Here is a 26,123-nt window from a genome sequence, read left to right on the forward strand (position 1 = left end):
CCTGAGTGATGTGTAGACAAAGCAGCACCAGCACTCTCACCACAATGGGCACTCGCAAAAAAAATAAACTAAACCTTACAGGCACACTCGGAGATCTCTCAATCTTCCCCTTTATTCTCTCTGGGTTTGGTGTTTATTGGAGCCATGTGTGTTTTGAATGCTTCCTCTACATAGGAAAGTCAGTAGCTGTGGGTTTATAGACTTCAAACTTTAAGCAGAACTGCACTGTCATTGGCATGTCAATTTGTACCTTGAACTTGTTGCAGAGACTGCTTTTGAGATGTATACAAGTGACAGCCTTGTTGGTTGTTACTATTTTGTAGTGTTCCGCTGACTGGGTCAATCAGTTATCCACACTTTTGAGGGACCTTGTCGTTCTTTTCCGTTTTAGGCTAGTATCGTTGCTGTCACGTGGGCTTTGACATGACCCTGTATGCATACATATGAGAGACTCCCGGATTGAGTGTCCAGGGTGGACTTGCTCCATAGTCTGTGCTTTCATCATGGTCTGCCCAGCTGACTTTTCACTGGCATTAGCAGTATGTGAGAATCTCTGCTGCTCAGCACCACTGACTACTATGGGCCTCCTAAAATGTTCCAAAATCAGGTAAGTAAGAAACAGTGTCTCATTGTTGTTTTGAGTGGCACTTCCTTGATTATTCATGAGACTGAGATTTTTCTTATTAACCTTCAGTTTTCATCTTCTGGGAATTACCATGTCATATCTGGTATTTTAAACTGCGGTATTACATTGCATCATTTATTATTATTTTACTGGCTAGTAACTTAAGTCCCTCTTGTGTCGTACATGCCTTCCCATCCTGGGCCTTGAATTTGACTCCTGTTTTGTGTATCCTATGTTATTTGTTTAAATACTTGCTCTTTATCCGGGTGGTCGGGTCCACTTCTCTTTTCCTTCATAATATGAACCTTATATGGCTTTTTTCACAAATGCCTTCAAGGCTAGGGGTATTGTTTGGTGGTCAAAACAAAACGAACCCCACTGGCCAGGCATGGTACACACCTGCAATCCCAGGATTCCTGAGGCTGAAGCTAGATGATCGTGAGTTCCAGGACAGCCTGAACTCAGCAAATTCAAAGAGTGCCTGGACTATAAAGAAAGACCGTGTTCAAAAGGAAAAAAGAAAGAGCAGGAACAGGGAAAGGGACGTTTTCAAGTGTTTAACACCCTTGACTAAGCAGTTTACCTCTTCCAGAGGATCTACCCCCATGTAAGTTCCCACAGCACACATCCCAGCTCTGTCCTCCCCCTACCCACTAGGAACAATACCATATTGTCTGACTACAAGCTATCTCAGAGGACTCCTAGCTCACTCACTTAAAAATGTGCATCTGAAGACATAGATCTATGTGTTGCAAGATAGGCCTGATGTGGACACACACAGGTGCCACTGTTACCATTTAAGACAGGTTGCAGGGCATGGGCAGATGTCAAATTATAAAGCCATGTAAAATGTAGCCCCTTCATTCAGAAACAATGTATTCTTCAATTGGTTTAAATGCTTTCTTAATGATTTTCAGTAAAGCTTTATGGCACCTTCTATAAAGGTTGTTTTAAAAGATTTATTCTGCATTCCTAATGATTTTTTGCTCTACTATAAGTTGTGCCTCTTGGCCAGTTAATGTATGTCTTTGACTGTTGGTGATAAAGGAAAAATGAAGAGTTGCGCTTCCATCCCCTCACCAGCTGCCTTTTTCTCAGAGTGCACCTGGTGTGAGTTTCTTCTCAGAGTGTACCTGGTGTGAGTTTCTTTGCAGCTTTCCCATCCACACCAACATTCTCTTTCATCTTACATTCTTATTTTGCTGTGGTGGTTGGGATTGGATAAAAATGAATATTTAATAGAAATGTTGATGGCCAGAAAACTGGCTCTGTCTGTGACTATAAGGAGAATAAATAAGAATTTTGTGAGAGTCTAAGTGTTTCCAAATATCATGAGTCTTGCTGTCTCCTGATTCAGAATGTATGGAGGGTTTGTTCTGGGCACAACGGCCATTCCAGTCATCTCCAAAATCACTATACATCAACTGTTATTTCCATTTTTCAGAGTGCCTATTGCTGGGCTACTGCACAAAAGGAATAAATAATAAATTATACATCGTATTAATTTTGGGCACAGTTGGCCAATTTCATATTATTCACAAAGGTCACACTGAACAGAACAAATGCACACAGAGGCATCAAGCAGACAAATCCAGAAGCAAAGGGGAAAACCTAATTCTAAAACTATTTTGCATTCAGGTCCGAAATTGGTTCCCTTAGAGGTCCTTACATTCTATTTGTTTGCAAAATTTAAAAAAGGGAGAGTTGGCAGCAGGGAGAGGTTGTTTATTAGTGCCAATAAGAACTCAGGGTTAGTTAGGAGCTGGGGTGGGAAGAGAGTTGGGGACGTCTTCACTTTCAGTGCCTTGAACCAATAAGATGCCAAGAAGAATCTGATCAGAGTAACTACCCAGCTCAAGGAAACCACTGTCATTGCTTTGTTAGAACCAATGGCACCTTCTAGAACAGTGGTTTCCAACCTTCCTGATGTTGTGACCCTTTAATCTAGTTGTTCATGTAGTGGTGACCCTCAATCATAAAATTATTTCGTTACTACTTCATAACTGTAATGTTGCTGGTGCTATGCATAGTATTGTAAATATGCAGGATACCTGATATGAGACCTCTATGAAAAGGTCTGGGGTGTGGGTGGGGGTAGGTGTGGGGGCAGGGTTGTGACCCCCAGGTTGAGAACCGATGTTCTAGACTATGCTACCAGAGAACATTTTTGTTGTTGTCTTCCTGTAAGAAAAAGCAAAGCAGTATTTGAAAGCGTTCTATTTGAAGAGTATGTCACAATGTAAATCATTTTTTAAAAATATGCACTTTGAAGGCATGCTATGTTTTAAAGACACTCCATTAGAAGAAGTAGAAAACGAAAGCAAAATTTTAAATCAAGTTTTTACTTTATCCACTGGTTCTCTTTAAAGAATTCCTTGTGGGTCACGCTGAGTCTTAATAAGTGGGACACTAAGTACTGCCTATGGATACCAGTAACAGAAAAACAATTGTGTTGACACAACAGGTTTTACAGATGGTATTTTCTAAGTTTTTTATTTGTTGAATGGACAACTTAGGATTTGTGGAGCTAGAGCTAGAGAAAGAGCTGATGAACTTCAAAACAGGCTTGGAATGCTTAACCGGTGTCCTTTCTAATGAACTGACTGCTAGTTCATTGACAACAGCAGATCTAAAAGGATTCTGCTCGCAGGCCTCCTGTGGCTGGAACACTCCAGCTGGCTAGCTCTGCAGAGATCTGGCCCCAAGAGGTCTCGCCGCTTTAAGCGTCCTAGGCCTTGGACACGCCCACCAGAAAGCCAAACACAAAGCGCGGTGTCTGCTGGAAGTTGTAGTTCCAGACCCTAGCAAGTCTTGACTCGTCCTCTCCTTCCATTTCATTGACTCTTAACAGACCACAGACTCTGAGACCGCTTCAGATTACGCATTGATCATTTCAAGGTATAAGATGAGAGGAATTTTCTTTAATCACCGGATCTGGGCGCTGCTGCTGCTGCTGCTTAGAAAGTATCTGGAAGGCGCGCATGCGCGTGAAGGTAGACAACACAGCCTCTGACTCCCCTAGAGCTGGGATGAAGGGGACTTAGGCCCTGTATATAGTAACAGTTTGTGATAGTGTGGTTTGCAGGTTGTGACGGAAACCGAGGAAGGCAGACGGTCACGTTAGGACCCCATCTGGACTTCTAGGACACTTCCACCTTCTAGTTGTTCCCAATTTGCAGAATTGCAGTTTTTTCCATATCCCTTCATCTCTTTATGGAAAGGCTTTCCCTGCGGCGTTGTGAAATCCTCAGCTCTTCAGCCAAGGCCTTTTAGCCTGCCTGGAATTCAAACTGTCTCTCCTTGCCAGCTTCAGGTCATTCCAGGCAGCAAAAGGCACGGGCTGTACAGGCGTTGCTACTGCTGCTCTTCCTCGTCTTGCAAAGCTGGAGCCAGCCAGATAGAAGCTTGGATACCTGAAGCTTAGAAAGTGTTTGGAAGGAACGCAAGCGATGCGCATACATGATAGATAAGTAAATGCATAGATTAGATGTCTTTAATTCTTAAAGGGCCTCTCATAGCTTTCCTGTGTTCTTTGAGGTGGCAATTGTTATGCAAAAGAGCGGGTGAGAATCTATGACTGTAGTCAGTGGCAGAACCGCCAAACTGAAAGTTGTAGGAGTTACAAATCTGCTTTTCCATCATATCAAAGTAGACAGAGCTAAAGGGGACCAAGGCTGCACCTGATGTTGACTGCCTTTCTGAATAGCCAGTCCAGACCACAGCCGCTCTTAAAGTAGTGAGCAATTGCCTTTCAGTGAGTGAATCTCCTTCCAGCAAATACAGAGGATGTTGCTTGGAGACATGCTTAAGACTGAGCAAACACGTTGTGCTGGACTCTGGAAAGAGAAGCATTAGATTTTAGCTAAGGGAGTGACCAGGTTATGCTCTAAAGTGCCCTTCATTTCTCAGAGAGAAGAGTGAGCCACACTGTCTGTGTATTTGCAATCTCCCATTCTGCAAATGTAGTGCTGTTATTCCTTGCATCAGCAATGCTAACACAAATGTCAAATAGGCATATAAGTGATGAAATCCCCTGGCCTTGTTGCCCATGTCTCTAACCTCAGCACTGGGAAGGCAGGCAAATAATAGATCTCTATGAGTTCTAAGTTAGCCTGCTCTATTATCATGAGTTCCAGGCCAGCCAGGGCCTCCTAGTGAGAATCCGTCTCAAACAACAACAAAAAACAAAGTGCAGGAATCCTCTATCTGCTCTTCAGGTTGCACCAGTGTGGGTCAGGAGAAGGAGAGATGAAAACAGAGGTGTAGATCATACAAAATCGAGGGGCAAGGCATACAGAGCTGCGTAGAAGAGGGTGTGCAGAAAAGCAGTATTTGTTATGAGGGGATCTCTGTTGAGCTTTTAATCAACTAATAAGAAGTTGTCACCCCAGAGCTCCCACATGAGTTCTGTCTGAGAGGAAAGGGGGCTGGTTATTTGATCTGCAGGTATGGGCACAAAATGCTCCTGTCTCCCTGGCGCTCACCTGGTGAAAGCAGACTGTACAGAGTCCCTGGCTCTCCTGAAATGTCTGTGGACCACTCTCTGTAAAAATGCCTTTTGAGTGCACTGCACATTCCTTTGGACCTCTTCTGCACTGGAACGTCTTGTTCCTTCGGGGATTTGATATTTGGGAACAGCCAGAAATCATTTGGCTGCACATTTGGAAGGCAAGGAAAACTATTGCACTACAGAACTGCTGCCGGTGAAATCTGGGAGGTGGTTTTGGGTGTGAACCAAAGGCAGGGTTTCTTACCTTGAAACATGGAAAATTTGAATATACCTTTTTTTTCTAGGGAGGAGGGGTAATGTTTTTAGCTGATACTACAGCCTCTCAACGAATCCCGATGATTCAAACAAGTTAATGATCATAAGGTCATTTCTCTGTGGGTTGTGGAGAGAAGTCATGTGTCAGGAGAGCAGAGGGCTGCTTACAGCTTCACCTATAATTTAATGTGTGGTCACAGTGGTTTCCAGAACTCCCAAAACATCACATGGGTTGAGTTGTACCTATAGTACTGAGTTGCTCTGCGTCTTTGTTAGGGTTTCTATTGCTGTGATGAGACACCATGACCAAAAATCAAGTAGGGAAAGAAAGGATTTACACTTCCGCATTGTAGTCCATGACTGAGGGAAGCCAGGACAGGAACTCGAAGAGGAGAGGAACTCGGAGGCAGGAGCTGATGCAGAGGCCATTGAGGGAGGCTCCTTACTCAGCCTGCTTTCTTATAGAACCCAGGGCCACCAGCCCAGAGTTGGCCCCACCCACCATGGGCTGAGCTCTCCCCCATTTATCACAAATTAAGAAACCTCCCTATAGGCTAACCTGAAGCCTGATGCTATGAAAACATTTTCCTGATTGAGGTTCCCTCCTCTTAGAAGACTTTAGCTTGTGCTGAGCTGACATAAAGCTATCTGGAACACTCTGTGATTCCATAAAATCCAAGCAGAGATATCTCAAGAAAAACAACAAAAGAAAACCCTTGATTTTGAAGACCAAACATTCCTTGTCCAAGCGGTTAATTCGGCCTGCTCAAATAACTCTCTTAAATGTCAGTCTTCTCTTGAATGACTTAGGACTAACGTGCCTGACCACAGACATCAGCATCCTGATATCAGAACTGGGAATCTCCAGACCTCAAGCGAGCCTATTCAGAGGGGGAAGGCAGAGGCTCCAACACCAGAGGGACTTATTCAGAATTGCTCCTTGTGCTCACAGATACGCCCAAAACGTTAGCACATAGAGTTGTTCCTTCAAGGCAAGGAATGCAATACTCGTCATCTGCCCAGAAGGCTGGGAGCAGGCGTGCATGTTCTAGCCTGGTCACCTTTGCACTATTTGTAGTGCACGTACACCATATCCCTCCCCCAGACCCTTAGCCTTGCTTTTCTTAGTCAATCGGTAGAACCTATATTGATGGAAGGTGTCACATGCAGTCAATCTATAAAACCTACTTTATGGAAGATGACACATGTATTTCACAAGGAGTTTCCATGTAGTCCTCTTTGATCTGTATTTAGCTTATTTTGTTCCTCAAAGAGATTTACATATGCCTAAAATAAATTACTTAGGGTCAGAATTCTGCAGTTTGAACCAATGACATGATATTTAGCAATGTTGAGTCAAGCTACCTCCTTGCCCTTTAGGGACTGGGAGCTCTTCAGACTCTGCAGGCCATGAAGGTTGTTGCAAAGACACCCCCTCATCTCCCCTGCACAGTTTGTTACAAAGGGGTAGGAAATAAGAGGGAGCCTTGAAGGGACCACAGAATGCTACTGGGGTCAGGAGCCACCAGCGGACGCAGTTAGCATAGACCTGCCTTGAGGGAAGGTTCTAAGCATGGGGGTGTAGCTTAACTCTAGAGCACTTGGCAAGGGGAGAGGATTTGGTCACCAGGGGTTAATCCAGGGTGGAGTGTGGTGCCAGAACTCAGGTAAGAGAACAGTTTGTCTAGGTGAGATTGAAGCCCACACAGCAGGATCTCAACGCAGGAACTAGAGTACAGGGTAACTTGAGACTAGCCCAGAAGCCATGCCTTCAGGATTACTTCCAGAGGCTACACTAAAGACTGCCTCTAGCCATAGAGGAACGGACAGACTCTGGTGGCCTTCTGAAATCAGAAACTAGCTTAGAAGCTACCCAATAGCTGGGGTTTGCTCCCACTCTCTTCTTCCTTAAAGGTTAAACTTTTTTTTTCTAATGATAGATGTTTGTTAGGATAGACAGAGCATAGATAAATATGTTATTTAAGAACTATATTTTAGCATGTGATTTTTTTTGAATAGAATGATTTAGGAAGCATAGTCCCATAGGTACTTCATTACAATTAAATAGGAGCAGGAAGTTGTTGGGTGCTGGTGCCCACCATGACCAGTGTAGGTAGTGGCAATTAGAAGAGATCTGGGCATCATGGTGCACACATGTAATCCTAGCACTTGTGGCTCTGAGGGAGGAAGATTGCCCTGAATTCAAGGTCATTCTGGGCTGTACAGTGAGTTCCATGCCAGCCTAGACTACAGACTAAGATAGATCAGACAACAAGATAAATCTCAAAGAAGAGCTTACGAAAGTTTGTGTCATAAAAAATGTGTGAGGAAATATGTTTAATCTGATTAAAGCATTATGCAGGGCCAGAGAGATGGCTAAAAAGTTAAGGACACATGTTTCTCTTGCAGAGGACCCAGTTGGCAACACATGGTGGTTTGCAACTGTCTTTAACTCCAGTTTCTGGAATCCAATGCCCCCTTTGGAGCTTCTGAGGGCACTAGGTACACACATGGTACACATAAATACACATAAAATAAAATAAATTGTAAAGTTGTATGTGAACATTAGGCGATTTTATGTCTTTAATGTATTTAAAACTCATGCTTTTGTTATCATTCAGATTCCTGTTTAAATGCATTCGCTTTCATTGGTAATTGTCCTAAAAATAGAGCAAAGGTCAAAACATTTCTCAGTCCTTTTTCAGTATCAACCATTGTGTTTGGAGGCATAAAAAACATTCATATTGTGACACAATCTTGTGTGTGTGTGTGTGTGTGTGTGTGTGTGTGTGTGTGTGTGTGTGTGTGTGTTTTGTTGTGTTTTGGTTGGTTGGTTGGTTGGTTTTTTTGGGGGGTTTTCGAGACAGGGTTTCTCTGTGTAGTCCTGGCTATCTTGGAACTCACTCTGTAGACCAGGCTGGCCTCGAACTTAGAAATCCATCTGCCTCTGCCTCCCAAGTGCTGGGATTAAAGGCATACACCACCACTGCCCAGCGTGTTTTGCTTTTTAATCTGTGAAAAATAGAAGACACTACCCAATCCTGGGCTCTGTTTCCCTGTCCAAGCCTGCCACCGTAGACCTAGATGAACAGTAAAGTTTCAATGTTTTAGGTCTGCTCTGGTAGAGTGTGTACCTAGACTCTTGGTCCCTCCCTTATTCTCCACTCTCCTCCCCTTCCCTTTCCTCCTCTTTCCTTCTTTTTTCATTCCTAGACTGGGAGAGGTGAGAGAGAAGAAGAAGAAGAAGGAGGAGGAGGAGGAGGAGGAAGAAGAGGAAGAGGAAGAGGAAGAAGGAGAAGGAGAAGGAGAAGGAGAAGGAGAAGGAGAAGGAGAAGGAGAAGGAGAAGGAGAAGGAGAAGGAGAAGGAGAAGGAGAAGAAGAAGAAGAAGAAGAAGAAGAAGAAGAAGAAGAAGAAGAAGAAGAAGAAGAAGAAGAAGAAGAACCAGAATAGTACTCTTCAATTTAAAGGAGATTTCAAGCTTAAGATAAAGATTTCCTACTTAAGGCAGGAAATGACTGAGTGCTTAGTCAATTGCTAAAAACACGAAAACTAGCAAGGCAAAGAAGCAGTGTGTGGGATGGGGTGGGATGGGAAGTTAGTCTACAGAGAGGGGAAATCTCCACTCTCTAGAAGGGCAAAAGCGTGGCACTTCTTCCACAGCGGTGAAGAGCTGGTCATGCCCTTCTTTTCTGTGCCACTTATGGGGTGACCTGGCATTGTTTCTGCCTCCACAATGAGTGACCAAGTAGTGCTTGTTTTGCTTAGGGAAGCCAGAGGTTTTGCAGGGTAATCAAAGTTTGAGAAAGGTTCTCAGAAAATCTCTTTGGCTCCAGATCAAGCCACAGTGCCCAGGTCAGCTTCATCAATAAGTAAAACTGAGATGTTGAATCTTTATTGGCTTGCCTCTGGCTTTCCTTCTCAGCAAATTTGAAACTCTGAAAAAGAAAACAGGCTAGTTTTGTGTTTTGTTTTGTTTTGTTTTGTTTTGGTTTGGTTTGGTTTGGTTTGGTTTGGTTTGGTTTTTGCCTCTTCACACCACCCCACACCAGGGAAGAAAGTCTTGAGATGGGTCAATCTGGAAGCAGCATCTAGGCCTAGGGTCACCAATGAATGGGAGTCTGTACTGATTAGGCTTTTTGTCATCTTGACATAAACTGAGATCATCTGGGAAGAGGGAACCTCAACTGAGAAAATACATCAGACTGACTTGTGTGGAAGCCCACTGTGGTTATTTTCTTGATTGACGATGGAGGCGGGTCCAGCCCACTGTGGGAAGAAAGCAGGCTGAATAAGCCTGAGGAGCAAGCCAGTATGAAGTATTCCTCTAAGGTCTCGGCTTTAGTTCCTGCTTCTAGGTTCCTTACTTCCCTCAGTAATATAAAAACCAAACATACCCTTTCTTCTCCGAAGTTACCTTTCATCCTGGTGTTTATCACAGCGATAGAAAGCAAAATTCAACAGAGCTCCGGGATGTTTCTGTACCAGGACCCAAATCAGCCACTGCTGCTTTAGAGGCTTAAAAATAAATGTAGTCTCCCAGACTCCAAAATGTCTGGATGCCCTAGAACCAGCCACGAAGAGGAGAAGCCCCAACCAGTGGCTAGAGTTTACTGAGCTAGACACAAAAGAGCTTCCAGAACTAACTTCTGACTAGCTGGGTGTGAGCTGGACACCTCTGACTCATGCTGTTTTCTCTTCCCCGAATTCCTTCTGTCCATTGTTTTCACTTACTGGGTGCAAGGAGAGGGTCATTGTCCCTGAGTTAAAGGCTTTTTATCTTTGTGATAATTCCTATCCATCATTCCAGACTCTGAGACACCTGTGCGGCTGGGGGCCTCTGCTTGTCTTGCCTCCATGTCTTGGTGTGTTGCGATGTTGGTTCGCCTGCTCCTCACTGTGGCCTCAGCATCTTTACAGATTGTGCTGTCCTCCAGCACGTGTCTACCACCCCTGCTCCTTTCTTCTTCCAGCTCTGCCCAGCTGTGCCGTTCAGCCTGCCTCGAACAGACCTTTCACCTCTTCGTGTTATCTGACAAGCTCCTACATCTTTCTTTGTGTGCCCTTCAGAAGCTTTGTTGACCTCAGAAAGAGTTGGTCGCGGCTTTACCCTCCACCTTGTGACTCTGAAAATGTAACCTTTACCCACCTTGACATCTAAGACATTCTATTGAAAAGTTTGTTTATTCAATGATCCCTGGAACTTGAGCTTCTTCTACAAGATGTTTTCTCCCTTCTTTCTTTCATTTATACCCTTTAACTTGGAACCTAATTGATACCCAAGAAACACTGAATGAATGGATTACATTGTTTGTTCACACATATGTCCCTTCTTGCTTCTTTATTAAGTAAGTCTTTGAGGTTAGGAGCGTGGCTCATTTGTATATAATTCCTCTCTACTGGTGTAGTACCTGATAAAGCAATCGGCATTCAAGCCCTCTGTAATGTTTCCTATCTGCTACATCATTTATGACTTTGAAACACCAAGCACTTCCTCATTGTCCTCTCAGTCCTATCTCCAGCTTGCACTATCTCATCGGCAGACCCTGCAGACCTGACAAGAGGCTCCCTGAGGGCAGAACCAGGACTTTCATGTCCAAGTCCGTTTGTGTGCCCTACGGTCGGCTACAGCCAGCTTCCCAGTGAGGATTCGAAAGTTCAACTTCTCTTTAGCTAAAACTATTCCTCATGGAGATCCCTCCCGCCTGTCCACCCACGTGAACTCCACGTGCACTGTCTCCTAGCAACAGGACTGCTTCATGTATTGTTACCAGCTCACAGACTTGAAAACATCCTGTTGTTTCATATTTATGTTAGCTGTAGTGTTCCGAACTAGCAGATGCTCAGTAAATATTTTCAAACTAATAAAGTTGATTCAACCCATCAAGGGTAATGGGGCCAAAGACAGTGCAGAGCAGCAGAGAGATGAAAACCGCATCAGGCCAGGAGAGGAGTGGAATGACAGCTCTGGACTCTCCCTCCAGGCACTGAGAAACATTCAGTGTCAGAACGTGACCGTCCTTCCAACTCTGCTCTACAGTCCAGGGTCTCAAGGGCTGCGGACATATTCTATTGCTTTGTTCCATGCAGAGCCATTCTTGCTCTTTTTTCTTCTTCCTCTATCTCTTTTCTTCCCCCTCTGCCTTCCACTCCTCACATCTTTAGTGAGCACTGACTGCATACTCAGTACGTTCTTCTAAGCTATTTTTCCTAATTCTCCTAACGCTTGGGACAACTCTGAGGTGGAGATATTATACTTTGACTTAAAATATGGTGCAATCCCATATTTGGAGGCCAAGGCAAGAGGAACGTGAGTTGAAAGCTAATCCAGGCGACATAATGAGACGACCCTCCCCCCCCATGTCAGAGAGTAGAAAAGTAACAAACCATAGACTCAAAAAATTTCCCAAGAGCACAGAACTGGAGTCACCTCTGAACCTAGGTCTCACAAATGTCAAAGCTCATTTGTCACTGTTCCATTTCCACGTCAGAGTGTCTCGCTATAAAGATCAATGGTTTTCCTCTGATGCAGTCTATACACAGAATGAGAAAGTGAGCTGTGTGGATCCACAAAGCAATTACTGACACAGAAAATGGTCCTCTGCGTCACAGAGTGTCTGAGCATCAGTCATAGCTTCTCAGGGAAAGAGTCACTGGAATTAAGAGCTGAAGGATCGATGGGGGTTTTCTGGATCCAGACAAAAGCCTTATCTGGACAGAAATACAATAAGTACAAAGGACCAGAAACCATGCCCTCTTCAGGAGCATACCACCAAGCATGCAACTGCTACTTGGCCCCACCCATTAAATGTTCCTTTACTTCCCAGGAAACACCTTGTTGGGCCTATGAAGGACATTGAAGATCTAACTGCATTTTGTTTTCAAAGTATTTATTTATTCATTTTTACAGCTCACTGAATAATTGTCTTTGCTTTTGTCCAAAGATACTAATGTACAAAGGCAAGATGCTATTGAAGCAAGTTTGTATTTTCTTGTTGGTTTGAGAGGTGTCATCATTCTGACAGACAAACACAACAATGGAGTGGCCAATGCTGCATGCCCGCTACTTCACTGGACCTGGGGAACTGTGGAAGTATCCTCCGATAATTCAAGGACCTAAAAAATCCAAAATGTGTTATCTCATAGAATGCTTTTTATTTGACAAGCTGGCTTGTCATGAGTCACTTTCATGGTATCTGCCAAATGCAAATCATTTTATTATGATACCAGTCACAGAATCTGAAGTCAATTTAAAAACATGATTTCATGAGCCACTCCAAATCCCCCAATTACATTATGATCCAAGGTAGTGGGTCCACAGAGATCTATATTTTCCTTAATTCTGATTTAAGTTCTGAATTTTACATACTCATTTTTTTTAATTACTACCTGATTTTATGTTTCAAGTAGCTTTAGGTCCCTAGCAAATTGAACAGAACGTACAGAGGCTTTTGTAAGTACCCGCCCTCCTGCAGTCAAGCCCTCCACCCCTCACCATCGACATCCAACACCAGAATAGGTTTCTTTTATGAACTAGGCTTCAAATTGGGTGTAGGCTGTATGTGTTTGTCTGTTTAGCAAATATATAGAATTTCACAACATTTCTGGGCCTTAAGGTTGTACCACTAATCAAGACAGACATGGCTCCTTCCTTTGCTGTGAACTCTAATGGCAGAATGTAGAAGGGGGTTTACAGAATTCAATAAAGTCCTATAGTATGAATGGCCAAGAAAGGTTTTCCCAGAGAAAAGCAACAGGTAAACAGATTTGAAAGGAAAGTAGGAATTAGCATGGTGAAGATGTCAGAAGACTGTCAGGCAAATGAAATGGTACATGCCTGGACTCAGGATGAGAAGGCGCCTGGTATGGCTTAGGAGCTTCACAACGAAGACCAAGATTTAAGCAGAAGGTAGACACAGAACCCATCTGTGATGTAGGCTGTGTTAAAGAGTTCTTTTTGTCTTGACCTAGAGTGATGTGTCACACTGGATGGATTTCACACAGGAAATGACATACATGACTGCAAGGTGGTATCTATCTACATGGGAGCTGGAACTGGGAAGACTGGCTAGGAATATATTGGGATAAAGCCTAGAAGAGATAACAGTGTGGTAAAGGGGTGGTGCTCAGAGAAGTGGGAAGTGAGTAGGTGCCATCAGTACTTGCAAGATAGGATAACGTGATGGAAGTGTTGGCCTCAAAGGGAGGAGAGCGTGCTGAGTTTCAAAGCTTGCAAAGTTGACTGGAGTAGCGCCTATTCATAGAGATAGGGGTAGGGATGGTAGACTTTAATTACAACGACTTAAGAGCTAATTTTGTGGGGGGTTTCTTGTTTTTTGTTTTGTTTGTTTGTTTGTTTTGCATTTCAGTTAATAGCCTGGAGTTAGGTAGCATTCTGTACCATTCACATCTGTATCAGAGGATCACTCTTGTGATGCACCAGACATTGGCAGCAAGTTCAGCCCTTCCAACGAAATTCAATGAACTTCAAAAGATTGCACTTTTTGCTAGGGATAGGGGGCCATGGCAGAATACTCACCAAGCATGCAAAAAGCCCAAAGTTCTTTCCCCAAGACTGAAGAGATCATAAGGAAAGCATTGCCCTTTCTGTCTTCTGATATGATTTCATGCGTTCATTGTTTTTATGTAAGGCACAACGCATTGGCATATGAACACCCGAGGTTCTAAGTCTTGATTCTAGCTCCTCCCCCACTTGTTATTTTTATTTTAATGACTCACTGGCAATTACTACGACAAGTTTCTTCTTTCTGTTCTCTACTTACTCCATAATAGGTTGAGCAGGTTTTTCTAAGCAGCTTCCCCTCCTTCTTCTCCAGGAATGTCTAGTGCTTGTGATTAGCTCAGTATCTCATTGGTCAAATGCGTTCTCCAGTAAGTGATGGTAGAGGTTCACCCTTCCAATCCATTGTGCTAGATTCAGCATGTCCTTTAAGGTGTTATCTGTATTTCTCCCTGGCTTCCTCATCTTCATAAGGGACTGCAATATAGACAGAAATCTTCAAGTTCCCATCCCCCATTTCATGGCCCAGTCAAGACAGATTGGCATTACTTCCATCTGCCCCTCACCATAGCTGCCTGTTCTGCTTCTCCAAGGCCTTCCATCATTGGTTCTCTCCAATGGGAACCACCAGGGAACGGTTGCATGTGTGTGCCAACTCTGTCTTGACTTGCTTTCTCTTCCTTTTCTTTTGCCTTTCATATAGAGCCATCCAAGTATCTCTGAGTTCATGAGTGGGCAGGAAGGCAAAGCCTAGCAATGGATACTTTAAGAGAGATAAAGCACTAAGTCTTATTTTGGCCAGATAAATGATATATTTTTAAAGTTTTCATAAATAAAATTATTAATAATAATTTGGAGATGGGCTGTTAACTCTAACAGAGTAGTTGTCTCTTTGTGGGAGGCTGTACTCATGAGCCTCATGCTCTCAGGTGAATTGCTGCTTCAGTATAAACAACATTATACCAAACCACTAGAAAAGGTAGCATTAAAGATGAAAAGTTAGAATGATTGACTATGGCGTACGACTGCCTCTGATACAGAGTTCCCGAGTCTTAGCTCTGGCTGCCTGTGAATGATGGCTGACTGTTTTCTGTAACGTCTCAGCTCCTCTTCCGGAGTTGCAGAGGATAGCATTATTTTAGCCTCTGAAGTACCATATTACAATTGCACTGGACATTTTGGTAGTACTTCAGATTTGCAAAACGCATGCCTATCATACTCATTAGTATTTCTTCAAGGCCCTCCTATCAGGTGGTTCAGCATTATTGAAGCCAAGCTTAAAAATAAGTATGCACTTATCAGGAAGATGCTGATAGGACCCAAATGAAATGCCAATAAGCAATAATGTGCAACATTCAAAATGCTGGTTTCCCCAGATGCACTGCAGCAGAACTGTCAAAACTCCCTTTCATCTGATTTGAATCACCAGACTCAGAAAATAATTATTTTATGAGTTCTTCCTTACAAAGTTAGGGTTTACGCTGCTATTTGAAACTTGTGTGTACAGATGTTTAAGTTTATGAGGACAATGTTTAAAACTCAAATAATTTAAAACTTAAGTAATTCACTTGTGTCCCCTTATGGCAAGGAATTACTAAATTAAGTGGATTTGGGATGGCGATTTTTGGGATTGCCTCAAATTGTCCGGATCTTGCTTTTACCTATCGACTATTCATCTATCTATCTCTATCTATCTATCTATCTATCTATCTATCTATCTATCTATCTATCTATCTATTTGTTGTTGTGGGTTTTTTTCCCCTGAGACAAGGCATCACTTTATAGCTCATGCTGTCCTGGAACTCACTCCATAGATCAGGGTGGCCTTGAACTCACAGAGACCCACTGGCCTCTGCCTCCCAAGTGCAAGGATTAAAGACTTCACCAATAAGCCCAGCCAGAACTTGTGTTTTAAGATTATATTTTAGTTAGCCCAAGCTATACAGCTATCATCAACAATGGATAGACCAGTTTAGTTGAATAATTTCTTTTAATTGAAGAGGGAACTCCACTCCATACAAGATTCAAAAGAGGTGAACAAGAACAGCTGAAGTGAGATGCTACGTATCAGTTAGGGAATGCGGCTACCTGCATGGATGAGAAGTGCCTGGACACAAAGCTTAATGCAAGGGAGGCATCTTCCTCATGTTAAGTGGGGTCTAGAGGTGGCACTGAGAGTGTATAGAGAGGTGCCATGAAGCCACCAAGTGCTCAAGTGTCCTTGAATAAGGGCTGTTTTGTGCCCCTTTCTTCTAAATGCATGTTTCTAAATTCATATTAGAGCCCCAATTGCTAGTACTTAAGAAGGTATTTGCATTGGAGGGCTGCTCTTTAAAGCTGTTATTAAGGGTGCTGGGTGTGTAGCTCACTGGTAGAGCACTCACCTATCATACGTAAGGCCCCTTGTCTGATCCTTAGGAAACCAAGAAAATAACAGTGAAAAGATAATGTAGTTAAAATGGGTCTATTTAGGGTCCCTAAGTCATCCTTAATTGGTACTCTTATGAAAAAAAGCAACATCGACTCTGAGAGGCACCAGGAAGAAACACACATGGTAAGAGCTTATGTAGACACAGACAGGGGGTGACTGTTTGCAAACCAGGAGTGAAGGACGCCCATCCTGTGGACATGTCCATCTTGAATCTTGGGCCTCTCAAACTTTGAGGAAGGAGATTCTTATTTGTTTAAGTTCCCACACCACGGCACTTATTATTACACCCTTCACGAACAAGTGCTCCAAAGCCTTGCTCCAACAGATTGTTCCTCTTGTGGCCTCAGCCTTCTGCTTGGGCAATCCTGCCAGCCTCCATACTGCTGCAAACTAAAGAGAGAAGAAAAGTAGTAAGGAAAAAGGTGAGTGCACAGGTTCTGGAAGAAGGAAACATCAGCTCCTCCCTGGCAGAGCTCCATGTAACTACACCAGCAGATCCGGGGTACGGAGTCCCCTCACGCCATCCAGTTTATCATCATCATGATGGGAGGCATGGCAGTATGCAGGAAGACTTGGTGCTGGAGGAGCCAAGACTTTGAAATCATGCTCTGAAGGCAGTGAAAGGGAACTTGTCTTCCTCACTGGGCAGAGCTTGAGCATAGGAGACCTCAAAGTCTGCCTCCACAGTGACACAATTCCTCTAATAAGGCCACACCTACTCTAAGGCCAGACCTCCTAATAGTGCTACTCCTTATGGGCGAAGCATTCAAACACCCAAGTCTATGGGGGCCATTCCTGTTCAAACCACTACAGCGAGCTATCAGGAAGATGGAAAAAAATCAGTTTCTATAACAGGTAACTGCATACCTAGGAAAGAATGGAAGAAGTGTCTCTATCACCACGGAGAAAGGGATAGATTTTAGCAGCAGACAGTGGCTTATGTCACTTGCACCTGTGGGAAAGACCTAGGATCTTATGTGAAGACACCGATTGCAGTGGCACTGCCTAGGTGATTTCTGGTGCAGCACAGAAGCTAATGCTGTCACTTCTCAAAGAGTGGCCCATAAATGCTGTTCCTGAGAGGCTCTTTCAGAACCTGGCAAATACAGAGGAGGATGCTCACAGCCAACCATTGGACTGAGCAAGGGGTTCCCAGGAGGAGTTAGAGAAAGGACTGAAGAAACTGAAGGGGTTTGCAACCCATAGGAAGAACAACAATATCAACCAACAAGACCCTCCCTCAGAGCGCCCAAGGACTAAACCACCAATCAAACAGTACACATGGAGGGACCCATGGCTCTACCTGCATATGTAGCAGAGGATGGCCTTGTCAGACATCAATGGGAGGAGAGGCCCTTGGTCCTGGGAAGGCTCCATGTCCCAGTGTAGGGGAATGCCAGGGTGGGGAAGGCAAGAGTGGGTGGGCAGGTGGGAGAGCATCCTCATAGAAGCAGGGGGAGGGGGATGGAATAGGGGGTTTCTGGAGGGGAAACCGGGAAAGTGGATAACATTTGAAATGGGAATAAATAAAATATCCAATTAAGAGAAAGGGAAGGGAAGGGAAGGGAAGGGAAGGGAAGGGAAGGGAAGGGAAGGGAAGGGAAGGGAAGGGAAGGGAAGGGAAGGGAAGGGAAGGGAGAAAGAAATGCAAAATCAGCCCTGCATTCCAGCCCTCTGCCTCAGAAGCTACATTTTAACAAGAATAACTGGCGTAGGCTAGATTGATGATTCCACAAAGAGGAAGTTGGCAGTTAGAGCTTAAACTGGAGGAGTGGTAGCGTTAGTGCCCCCACTAACAAGGTCACAGTGGCTTATGTCACTTGGACCTGTGGAAAAGACCTAGGATCTTATGTGAAGACACCGATTGAGGTGTCTAGTACTTAAGGTGAGCCCTGTGACCTTGATACAGAATTGGGACAAAAGTACACCAGGCCACTGAGTTGTTCCCACTTGACTCAAGGATGAGAAGATGAGAGACAGGAGCAGGGAGAAGAGGCACTTGAAAAACTTGGAATGAAACAGAGCCTTGTAAACAAACTTTAAATGAGTATCAGAGAAATTCAGATGCAACCACACAGTATGAAGAACCAAGCTGCCGTAGCCCTCACCGTACCCTTGAGTCCTGTCTAGTTTTTTTGCTAAAACTGAACTTTAGAACAGTTGATTGGTGGAGATCACAAGGTCAGTGCTGACACCTCTCAATTCTTTGCAGAGCTCTGGCGATTCCCAAAACTCTCTTCTGTGCCTTGTCTGGATCCTCACAGTGACTCTGGAGTACACAAAGTAGCTGTTATTTTCGTCTTAAAAGTTAGGAGTCCAAGAGTTTGCCTACAACCCAGTGATTGTTTTTCTTCTTCCTTCCATTTATGGTCCCTAATTCCCTGACACAGGATGAGAAAGAAAATGTATGGTTTGCCAGAGTGGCAATTCAACTGTGTGAGAGGCCAGCCCGGGAAGAGGCCCACAGAGGTTGGAGCTTCCAACGGCAACTGGTATTTTTATCATTACAAAGTGCTGGTTTTGTTCAAGAAAGTAATATTTATAGAAGTAATTGTTAGAGTAAGGAATACAGAAGCCAAATGAGGAGAGGACACTTGGCGACATTGTCAGAAACAGGGAAGGAACTCCTCGTCCGGCTTCAGGACGGGGAATGTAGGGTCAGGCTGCCGGCTCTGCTTACCTCATAGAAAAGACAGTGCTGGAGAAAGCCATTGCCATCGGCTTGCCCCGCCTTCAGCCTCAAGGGCCACACATCACTGAGTACGATACAAGATACTAGTCTAGTTCTCAGAACGGACCACGTTTCCAATAGTTTTGACTCTTAGTAAATCTAATTGTAGATGGAATCTTGTTGGCGATGGTCTAAGCAGCAACAAGCACAGGAAGGAATTAGCCTACGGGACAGTCGTGAGTCCTTATTAGAGGACAGACTTGAGTGACATCATCTTTAGGAAGAGAAAGCCCCCCTCCCTCTGCACACACTGATTAAAATTAACGTAACTTCTGGCGATGCTTCCCTCCTCAGTGATGTGCTCAAGTTATAGACTTCTAAATTCTTCTATTTCTCATAAATGCACTTAGTAACTCTGGCTCTAGCACACGAGTGCAAAGCAACCAGTCATCACTGTTACCTTTAATTCTTACAGAGGAAAATGAGATCAAAGGCAAGACTCCATTTATGAGAAGCTTTGGCACGGTCTATGAAGGTGACAGATGTTCCAGCTCCTAGAACCTTTTTGTTCCACCCTGAAAAAAAAATCTATATTTTCCTTTAGTATATTGATTTCTTGTTACAGAACAAGAATGGCTATTAAATATCTTTATTTGGTAGCTTGGGGCTACCAGCTGTGAGAGAAAAAATATATATATCAGTACTTAAAGGAGAGTTGGTGGGGGTGGATGGAAGGAGCCCAAGAGAAGGTAATCTGTATCAGCGAATGATTTACAGTTGACTGAAGGACCCAGAGACTCGCCAGAGCAAGAAGAGGGAACAAATGAGAAAAACATCCAATCCTGGGAAACCCTTTGATGGATGAGCAAGATTCTCTAACAAATGAGAAAGCACTTTCCCCAGTAGCCAGCTGGCTCTTCTCATCTCTCTTTTTGGCTTGTAATGCAGTGGAAATATTCAGTATAAGAACTTACAGAATGTATGAACCAGCTGACGCACACTAATAATAAATTAAAGTTGTTCTGCTTTTGTGCTTTGCTTTGATGAGAGAACGTTGATTTCTCTTTAGGGATGGGGTTGGATCTTCATTATCAAAATGTATCTGGAAACTGTGTGGATTGATGAAGAATGTTCTAAATGCTGTTTCCCCTCAGCCATGCACACAACACTTGTGTAATGTATTTTGCTTTGAAAGTGTGCTCACCCAAATTGTCTCATTTCATCTTATAAATAACCCGGTGAGATCGGTGTCATTATCTACATTTTATACAAGAGAAAACCGTGGATCCTGGAAATTCATTTACAGCAGCATTCAAGTGCTTTGCTATGCTGTCTTCATTGGCACTTCCAATTAATGTCATCCTGCGGTCACAATTCCCACACGGGGCTTGACAGTACAAAATAGCACCAATTCCAGTTACAGAAACCACAAGAATCACTAGTTCGAATGCACGTTTGCCTGTTTGACTCCTGATGTACCCACCTGCTACCTGTGGTATCTTCTTTGAGACTTGCATCTTTAAAATGGGGTAACATAAAGAATGTATAATGTAATGGCAATTTAAAATTCTGAGGTTTAAGGGCTCCGGAAATGGTGCAGTTAGCAAAGTGCTTGCTCAAGCACGAGAACCTGAATTTAGATTGCCAGCACCCATGTGGAAAGGATGGTGGCACAAGTCTGTAAGCTCCAATGCTGGGTGTTCTAGACTGGGTGCAGTTCATTGGTGGCCAGCCTAGCAGAACTGAAGGATTCCAGGCTCGGTAAAAGACCCTGACTCAGAAAGTAAAGTGGAGAGCAATCAAGGAAGACACCCAATGTCAATTTCTGGTATATACACACACATGTGTACACACAAACACACACACGTATACCTTGAAGAACATGTACAGACATACACATGAACAGTATATATGCCGTACACTATGAATTCTACATATTAAACACCTTGAACACCCTTGTGATAGATTTCATTTGGAAGAGCTGTATAAGAATTGGATAAATTGAGATTTTTTAAAATTTCTATTTTAAAAGTACCTGTTCTGTTTTAAGTTCTTTACCTCTGAACTTAAGGTGTTAGCTGGAATTATCTTGATTCCTCAGGTAGTTACAATAAGTGATGTCCTTCCATGGACTATGGAAAACATAGCATCTCCCCAGGAAAGTCTTTGAATCCCAAAGACTGCTTTCTATTTCTTAATCAGCTCATGATCTAAACATCACCTCTTTCAGATCTATCCTGTTCTGGGACTTGTTTTCTTGTTCTCCATAGTGTCTCACAGATGTTTAACTGAAATGAATATTTACACAAATTATATCAAGATATTTGCATGGAGCCAGATCTGGCAGAGTATCTGCCTAGCACTCATGAATCTCTGAGGTTAATCCTTATCACCACATAAAACTGAACATAAAGACGGATGCCTATAATGCACTTGGGAGGTGGAGATAGAGGATGAAAAATCCAAGATCATCCTCAATTACCTAGGCCAGGGCTATATGGGACACTGACTCTCTCCCAGCAACAATAAAATGGCAGTCTACCATCAGCAAGGGATAGGACGTCACACTCATCCCTGTCTTTTGCTGGGTTTTTGTCTGGCTTCATCTTATGTCTTGTGCTTGTGTGTGCAGTTCCAATCTCTGTGGATTCATTTGTGCAACTGACCTGTTGTAGCTGGAAAACATTGTTTCTTTGAAGTCATCCACCATCTCTGGCTCTTAGAATCTCCCTGCTTCCTCTTCTACATAGATCCCTGAATCTTCAGGGGAGAGAGATGATATAGCTATCCCATTGATGGCTAAGCATTCTGAAATCTCTTATTCTCAGTACACTCACCAATTGTAGGTCTCTGTGTTAATTCACATCACTGCAAGGAGAGTTGAAAAATTCAGTAATCTATAGGCATAACAATAAGTCATTAGAAGTCATTTTATTGTTACTTCCATTTAGCAGAACAGTAGTAGGATTTTACCTGGTGCTGCTGCTGCTGCTACTACTAGTACTACCACTACCACCACCACTACTACTACTACTATACTACTACTACTACTACCACCACCACCACCACCACCACTACTACTATACTACTACTACTACTACTACTACTACTACTACTACTACTACTACTACCACCACCACCACCACCACCACCACTACTACTATACTACTACTACTACTACTACTACTACCACCACCACCACCACCACCACCACCACCACCACCACCACTACTACTACTACTATACTACTACTACTACTACTACCACCACCACCACCACCACCACCACTACTACTACTATACTACTACTATACTACTACTACTACTACCACCACCACCACCACCACTACTACTACTATACTACTAATACTACTACTACTTCTACCACTACCACTACCACTACCACCACTACTACTACTATATAGAGACCATGATCTACCTAGTTACAGGTTCTTAGCCTCATTGATAGTGTCAGGTATGGGTCCCATCTAATGGAGCAATCAAAAAGTGATTGGTGACTCTCAACATTTGCGCCAGTATTGCACCAGAGGGCATATCTTGCTAGGGAGATAATTATTGTAGCTTGGAACATTCATCTTATGTTTTTATTAGTATATATTCATTGTACATTGCAATGGGCTTCATAAAGACAGTTTCATTAAAAGAAATGTATCATGTCTTTGAACATACTCACCTCTTAATAGCATTTCCATCACCTCGTATGTAGTTTCCTAAAATAGTCCCCAGAGAGAGAGAGAGATTACAGACAACATGATGTTTGTCTTTATGTCTACTTACTTTGGTTTTAAATCCTTCTCCCTCCATGTTTTTATGTGGGTAGGATCCGGTGAGGAAGGTTACTAAACATTTAGGTCCAGAAAAGTTAACATACACCCAAGTCATCTAGTTTGAAACAGATGAGGAGTTTTCTTGGTTTCACTAAAAGACACACTGATGCTTATTTTGGCAGGTTGTTAGAATTAAATGAATTGCAAGTAGGACACTAACAGCATCTGGAACACTGTAAAAAACTACTAGCTGTAGTAATAATAACAATGCCTACTCTCTCCATCACCTTCAGATGTATTTAATCTCCCTCTAATCCTATCCTAACCACCCTGCTCCCACGTGTATTACAGAAAAGCACTCTCCTGAACAGAAAGCCTGGCATTTGAAATCCTGAAATCAGGGCTGGAGAGGTAGTCCAGTGCTCTTAAACACTTGCTGTTCTTGCAGGTGACCCAGGTTCAGTTCCCAGCACCCACAAGGTGGCCCAAAACCATCCAAAATTGCAGTCCCAAGGGGTCTGTTACCCTCTTTGGAACAGTATGGATACAAGGCACATGTGGGAGGCGCATATCTATATGCAAGCCAAACACCCAGATACATAAAATAAAATAAGTAAAACAACCCCGGAAATCAGTTCTCTCATGTTAGCTGTGTCACCTTGACAAATATTCAATGTTATGTAATGTAGAAATGTAAAGAAACTGTTTGTTGGTACCTGTGACAACTCCTGGTTTCAATTTGATATAATTTATAAACACCTGGGAGATGGAACCCTGGGTATGCATGTGGGGGATTATATTGATCCCATTAAATGAGGTGGAAAGGCCTATCCACTATGGGTGGCACCATCCCCTGGCTCCCAGATGTACACCTAGAGAAAGGGAGATGAGCAGCAGCATGCTTCTTTACTTGGATGCAGTGTGACCCGGTACCTCAAATCCCTGTTGCTGTAACTGTCCCATCCTGGTGTATGGCCCTCTGAAACTGGAGCAGGAACAAACCCTTGAGTTGCTTCTCTCAGAGTGCTTTATCACAGCAACAGGACACAAAACTAAGATAGTACCTTATTTCCAACCCCGTATCAGAATGGTTAGTGGATTTCATTTTTGATGCAGGATGTTTGCTAAACTGCATTAAAAACATGGACTCTCCTTTAGGATATAGTAATATCAGGCTGCCAGGGTTCAGATTAGGTTCTCTGTGGTCAGCCTTCGTGTTCTGGTTTGGTTTGGTTTGTTTCTCATGAGACACCCATACCTTCAAGAGTTTCTTTAAAATATATTCATATTAAAAAGAAAGCATAAGACCCTTATTCCCACCAACCACACATTTTCTTGTATCATGTGAGGATGAGTCTATTATCAACTGACTGGATACTGTACGGAGGCTATGGCAGAGTAAGAAAATAAAAGGTGTGTGCCTGTGAATCTGTCCTTTCTTTGGGGGGAATGAACTACATACTTTGCCTCAATGTAATGTCCCGAAAAGTTGTCATCTTTCAAAAAAACCTAGCAGACCTCAAAATGTCCACTCACACAACACAGGCCTCACTTTGAAGGTAATTAATTCAGCTTAGCACTGTTCCCTGGAGGTCTTGTGGGACAGAGGGGCAACATGACACAACGGGCTGAAAATTGTAGAGTTGCTCACCTCCAATGCTAAAAAGCCCAGGGACCATCAGATGAACTACCAAGTTCTACTGTTAACGATGCTTAACCCAGAGATGTAAGGGCGCAGCATAGTCCTTTCACCTTACCTAGAGACAAAGCCCGGTCAAACAGGTATTCTGTTTGCACCTGTTGGGGAGCATTGTCCAACTTCAGAGACCACAGGTCGGTCGGTAGGTAGGGGCTTGAACTCCTGCAGGAAAGGGTATTTTTGAAAATCAGTTTCTCCTTGACCCTCCCAGATTTTTGGGATGCCAGGAAAGAGGGCACTTTCTAGAACAGAAGGACCACCACAGACTCCTATCGTCGAGGCTGGTGTGGATGAGAGCCTCAGACCTCTCCAGATGCCTATGAGTGTTTCCATTATGATGGTTCCTGAGGCCGAGGACATGCCCCTCCTAGCGCCCGCCCCGCCCGCGCGATGCCCGGCAGTAACCCCGAGGCGCACGGCAGCCTAGACGCCTTCAACTAGCGCGATTCCTCTGGTTGCAACCTAGTTGTTAGATCCGGCTCCTCCCGGGCAGAAACTGGAGTGTTGTTTGCACCCACGTAGCTTCTCGCTCGAATGTGCTCCTCTCTAGCTCCGGAGTCAGCCTTGCTCTTTTCCAGGGGCAGTGATCAGGGCGGGGTTGGGGGCGAGGAGATGGGCAGCCCCAAGCTGTGGGAGAGAGGGGAGCGGAAAGTCCAGAAATGGGGGAAGGGAAGGATGGGGCGCCTGGGGGTGTTAGCGGTAGGTGACAACTTTGGGAAGAGGTCCAGGTTACCCTCTCCGGCCTGGGACCGTGCCCACACAGAAATCAAAGCACGTCCGCAAGGCCCACAGCCTTTATTTCCGAGAGTAGCAGAAACCACCACCAAAAAAGAAAGAAAAAAGAAACAACGTTAGGGATGCTTAGCTGCAGCCGGCAGCCAGCTCTGCGCAGGCGCGCAGAGATCCAAGTCTGACCTGGAGTTACCCCGCTAGGCTGCCGCTGCAGAAGTAGGTGAAAGGTAACTAGCAGGCACCGCTGGGCCAAGGCCCAGGCAGGCCTGCTGCAGGACCTGTCCTGTGCCCTTCCAGACGCAGCAAGTTTCTTTAAGCAAGCACTTACTTCTGTGGATGATGCCTGAGCTAAAGTAATGTAAGGATGCCCGAATGGAGGAGATTTGGAGAACTTGGCAACTGGCACTCTGTAAACAAATGAGGACCTGGAATTGTGCAAGGGGTGGAGAAAAACAGTTATGGCATACTATTTAATATGGCTACTATGATGTGGAAAGCGTCACTTGCGTTTTTTAAATTTAGAGATCTGTTGAAGTAATGAGAAAGGAAACTGAGACCCAGGGAGTTCCAGAAACCTGCTCCAGAGTAAATAACAGGTAAATAGAGTGCGTTTTGGCAAGACCTCCGATAAGAAGTTACTCTATCCTTTCTGATGAAGGTACCTGCTACCCTTTGGGTTCTTCGTTCATTGAGGGCAGAAATACTGCTCACACTTGATAAATTTGCTGTTTATTGGAGTGAGCTCATAAAAGAACAGCTAGAGTTTTTTTCAACCCCAGGCGTCTCAAAGAGAAGCTGTCACTGTGTCTGGCAGGCTGAAGTGACTGCTTGTTTGTGACGTTCCCCAACACGAGGGCTTTTATATCCATTCAGCAGCCCTAACTGGCACCCAGT

At 43.8% G+C, this 26,123-nt stretch overlaps 1 long non-coding RNA gene across 8 annotated transcripts; it reads right to left on the minus strand.

The window, feature by feature from the left end:
- Nucleotides 1-12,134: 12,134 nt before the first annotated feature.
- Nucleotides 12,135-25,886, minus strand: Lexis1. 8 transcript variants are annotated; one of them, XR_003955406.1, is made up of 10 exons: nucleotides 24,960-25,566; nucleotides 24,556-24,659; nucleotides 22,705-22,741; nucleotides 22,450-22,498; nucleotides 21,849-21,879; nucleotides 18,454-21,771; nucleotides 16,509-16,730; nucleotides 14,476-14,672; nucleotides 14,172-14,386; nucleotides 12,135-12,504 (listed from the first exon to the last, which is right to left on the minus strand). It is a non-coding gene; the product is annotated as a lipid responsive LXR-induced inhibitor of cholesterol synthesis 1 (long non-coding RNA). The 8 variants fall into 8 exon arrangements; XR_390567.4 differs by lacking the exon at nucleotides 22,450-22,498 and having other exon boundaries at nucleotides 21,678-21,771; nucleotides 24,556-25,566; XR_003955407.1 differs by lacking the exons at nucleotides 12,135-12,504; nucleotides 14,172-14,386; nucleotides 14,476-14,672 and having other exon boundaries at nucleotides 15,881-16,730; nucleotides 21,678-21,771.
- Nucleotides 25,887-26,123: the final 237 nt, after the last annotated feature.

Source organism: Mus musculus, chromosome 4 (assembly GCF_000001635.26).
Source record: "Mus musculus strain C57BL/6J chromosome 4, GRCm38.p6 C57BL/6J".
NCBI lineage: Eukaryota > Metazoa > Chordata > Mammalia > Rodentia > Muridae > Mus > Mus musculus.